Raw genomic sequence first — 5,000 nt, forward strand, 5'->3', positions numbered from 1 at the left:
GGCTTGCAAAAAGAATAAGTCCCGGGGTCGTGTTGCTCGATTAAAGGCGGTGCTCCAGCATGGCCGCAGTCAAATGACTGAAACAAGTAAAAGAAAAGAATAAAAGAATCTTCATTCATTTTAAGCGTCTACAGCATGTGGGTACGACAAATCGCTACATGTTGAATGTAAAATAATATATTATTTTCTATGAAAATTATATGCATTAAATGGCTTCTTCCGTTATTTTTCATGTAGCTTATGCAATGTATGTATGTATGCATGCAGACATACATGCATGTATATATGTGCTTCCTTCGTCATGCGTTTATGCTTTCACGTGTGTGTAAAAGTAAAACGAAAATACACGATACATGATGTAGAATTTATTTTGTAAATGTAAAAGTCTTTCTGTTACCAATCTGAGGTCATCGAAATTCGCAACTCGTAATTTCGATATGAAACATTAAATAATAAACACTTAGTCATTTATTCATTTTGATTAGAATAACATTTATTTCCAAGTTTTACATTTCAGCTTTTAAGTATTTCTAAAATCCAGCTCCATTTACATTATAGTATTTAATATTTTCTTCTGTAGCACAATGCACTTTTCTCATAACTTATGGCGAAATTTCGTATTTCGTTATTGCCCACAAGGGGTTAAACATAGAGGGGACAAACAAGGACAGACAAACGGATTAAGTCGATTACATCGACCCCAGTGCGTAACTGGTACTTAATTTATCGACCCTGAAAGGATGAAAGGCAAAGTCAACCTCGGCGGAATTTGAACTAAGAACGTAACAGCAGACGAAATACCTATTTCTTTACTACCCACAAGTTGCTAAACACAGAGAGGACAAACAAGGACAGACAAACGGATTAAGTCGATTATATCGACCCCAGTGCATAACTGGTACTTATTTAATCGACCCCGAAAGGATGAAAGGCAAAGTCGACCTCGGAGGAATTCGAAATCAGAACGTAACGGCAGACGAAATACGGCTACGCATTTCGCCCGACGTGCTAACGTTTCTGCCAGCTCACCGCCTTTGTGGCGAAATTCTTGTTACCATTTATACCTACATTTTATATAAACATTTTTGTAATATTTATGAACTATTCAATTAAAACGGGCAGAAGGATACCCAGAAGGAATTAAAATAGGGAATTATAAAAATGAATAACATATATGAAGCGAAGAGAAATAATAAGGAAATGACTGCAAAATTCAAGACGCTATATCTTATGAAAAGAAATAAAACATGACGGGACGGTTATTTCTATTAAATTCAAATACTAATGTATATATAAAATTACACACACACACACGCACATACATACATATATGTGTGTGTGTGCGTGTGTGTATTCTAGTTTAGAAATCCTATCTCTAGATAGACAATATGAGTGAAATAAATGAAACGGTGCATATGAAACAAAAGCTAGCGTATAAATATTTTGCTCTTTGATGTTAACTATCGACAGAAGCGTAAGCAAAATCGTTGCATGATTATATAAAATACTAATTCCGTATGACAGTGAGATAAAATTCAATGAATAAATAATAACAAATCAAAGTAAATTTATTTTCGCATTTTTAATGCAGAGAAAGTCAGCTTAGAAACGCGAAAAACAAAATGAAATGGAGGAAAGAAGGAATCTATAATTTTTTATGCAAAAAATATTCATGCATAAGTGAGATAAGAAATGAAGCAACATCTGCAGGTAACATGTAAACTTATAAGATGTGTGATTGTATGAACTACTGCAGACGATTATTTACGTGTAAAGCAAATTAGAACACGTTTAAAAAAATAGCTTAAGATAAAGAAACTGTTAGAGATAAAACGTGTTGAAAAAATGAAATGGCGATCAAATGTAGAGTTGTCACTGATAAAGTCATTTAGATTAGAAAGTATATATAGTTAAGTGTTAGAAAAGAAAAACAGCATTAAGCTATTTTTGATAAAGTTACAGTTTTGAAAAGTTACTAATCTTAATTATGTAGAGTTCACGAGAGAGTACACAACTCTAGATTATATTTGTTACTACTAAGAAACACTAGTAGGCAATACAATAGAATTAGATAAGAATCGTGAGTCAGTTATGAGAGAATATAAAGGTGAGATTATTGCCTCCGAATGAAAACAGAGATAGAAAATTAAGTGGAGATGTATACAGAGGTTACTAGAGAGTCAGAATAATAGGACAAATGTATAATACCAAAGGAGTGCAGATTTATGTGTAATGGAACGGGAGAAAATACGTGTGTAATGATACGACAATTAGATTAATCAGATACGATTTAATTACTAATTAATTTAGATTCAGAAATAAGTGCAAAAGAAGCAGTGGGGAAATAGATCTTGAATAACATTCAAAAATAAAAAAAACAAACATAAAAACAATGAAGTCACACAATTCTGAGCACATCCAGAATCGCTAGCACGCCGAGCAAAACGCTTAGTAGTATTTCATCCGTCTTTACGTTCTGAGTTCAAATTCTGCTAGGGCTGACTTTACGTTTTATCCTTCCAGGTTTGATGAAATATACATCAGTTAAAAGCTAGGCTCGATATATTCGAATCACACCCTCCCACGAAATTCCGGGTCCTTATCCAGGATTTTAAACCCAATATCATATGATTGAAAACGAAATCAATCTGTATACCAAGTGCACAAATATCTACTACATATGTGGGGAATTCTGCCTGTGGGTGTGTTTGTGGAGTTGTTAGCTAACTCCTCCTACATCGTTTTATCGAAACTTGACACGTGAGTAGAACTCATGTTTGGATGTCTCATGGCATACTCAGATTTGTTGCAAAAATCGATAATAGGGCCCCTGGAAGGGATCCTTATATATTTAATATTTTTCATTTTAACAGCCAAGGGAAATAACCTCATCATTTTCCTAAATCATTTGGTATAAATCAAATTGAGTATGTTTTTTTCTTAGTATTTGAACTGTTAGAGTTAATTTCGCAATTTATCCAGTACAGCCCTTAAACAATAAATAGTATCTTCCGAAACAATAGATCCAATTATTTCGGTTAGTGACTTATTCACGAATATACCAACATTAGTGCCACTGAGGATAATATACTCTGGGAACGCACAAAAGCTCTTTTCAGAGTTATTTACTTTGAATGAGATAATATCTCATATCTGATTAGCTTGTTATTACGTAGCATGCTTCATGATTTTAGTATACATACCTTATTAGTATTTCTTCCTAGGTTCTATATTCTCTGGGAACGCAATAAAACTCTTTTCGGGGCTACTTTATTTGACTTCTTAGTATCGGGTAACTAATTTCATGTTATTACATAACTGACTTCTTTACAATTTGAATATTCATAACTTACAGGGAATTCCTAAAAACAAGATCACATGTAAGACAGTTTGGTATTCTTTGTAAATGCACAAAAACCGTTTTAAGAGCTACATACTTCGTATTGTTGTTATTGGATTAGCAAAACAGTTATGAGAACGGAACCAAGGGATAAGTCCCGTTTTCCCGGGAAGTACCAGGTACGTCAGCTAGTATTAAAAATATACAGAGATAAACAAAAACAGTATTAAAATCTCTGTCTATATATATATTCACATTTTCGTTCCTACATTCTTTTTTACATGTTTTCTTAACGACAGATATCTTTCTTGTACATCTTTCCTCTCATGAATCATTCTTGCACTTTTCTAACTCGTCCCATTTTCAGTGTTTTCTCTTTGTGCTATAATTTTGTTTATCCCACTCCAATTTATCCACTAGGTTTAATCAGTACTCACAAGCATTCTTGAACCTAGGCAAGAGATGCTTCATCTGCCTATCAACATAATATAATATTTCCACGAAAAGCACACTCATATCAGCTACAATAGAATATTAGTACTGTGCCTGACAGTATGGTATGGTTTCAACTAATAGAAGTACTTTGGCCTATGTTTGGTTTATGCACGGGTGTGTGTGTGCGCGCGCACCTGTGTACGAGAAGCAATAAAAAGATATGCTAAATGAAAATACTGAATGAGGGACAAAAATATATTTTTATAAAACTGTATCGCACATTTACTGTCTAATATTGTAAGCTTTAATTTGTCATATCATTTTTGTGTTTGTGTACATGTATATGTTACAGACTGGTGGTAAGATAGTATGGGAAGGCTAGTAAGAGTGAGTGTGCCATCTGTTGTGCACATATCTTTGTGTGCATGCACTAAACCTGTATCAGGTCAGATTGCTTGCAATTCTGCTGGCGGGGCAATAAAGTAGGGTTTGTAGTCAGTGATTATTTTGGCCATTGTGAGTTCTAGCATGTGTTTGTACGTTTCGAGAAGTGTAGCTTCTGTTGCTCTCTATTGTTGATGCCTTCAGTCAGCTTCAGTCAGTTTATTACCAGGTTGGTGAGTGAATATGCGTACGTGTTAAAAAAATATAGGACAACCGATTGATACATGGGTATGAGTGTTTGTGTGGATATGTGAGCATCAGTACAGTCATTGATCAGGTTTTTGTGTGTTCACAGAGCAGCTGTATTATGTGTATATGTCCACATAAAGAGTACACGTAATAGTCCATATTGTATGCGTAGGTTAGTCCCAGCAACCATCTGTGCAATATGGAGTTCGTAATATTAATTGATATAAGGTGGCGAACTGGCAGAATTGTTAGCACGCCGGGCAAAATGCTTAGCGGCATTTCGTCCATCTTTATTTTCTGAGTTCAAATACTGTCGAAATCGAATTTGCTTTTCATCCTTTCGAAATCGACAAAATAAGAACTCGGGTGGTGTAATCGATTTCGCCGCTTAACAAAATTGTTCTCCTTGCGCCAAAATTTCAGTTCAATATTAACTTGCGTGTGTGTGTGTGTGTGTGTGTGTGTGTGTGTGTGTGTGTGTGTGTGTGTTGATGTGAAAGCATTCGCTTTTTGCGTATATTGTACACATGAGTTTAAGTGGTGATTTCATGCTAAATTGGGTGTGCCCTCCAGAGAGTTCTGTGCATACGTG

General features: G+C 34.8%; 1 long non-coding RNA gene across 1 annotated transcript in view; it reads right to left on the reverse strand.

The window, feature by feature from the left end:
• Nucleotides 1–5,000, reverse strand: part of LOC118764935 — a 128,274-nt gene that overhangs the window by 16,992 nt on the left and 106,282 nt on the right. The gene's annotated exons all lie outside the window — the stretch shown is intronic.

This window comes from Octopus sinensis, linkage group LG9 (genome assembly GCF_006345805.1).
Source record: "Octopus sinensis linkage group LG9, ASM634580v1, whole genome shotgun sequence".
NCBI lineage: Eukaryota > Metazoa > Mollusca > Cephalopoda > Octopoda > Octopodidae > Octopus > Octopus sinensis.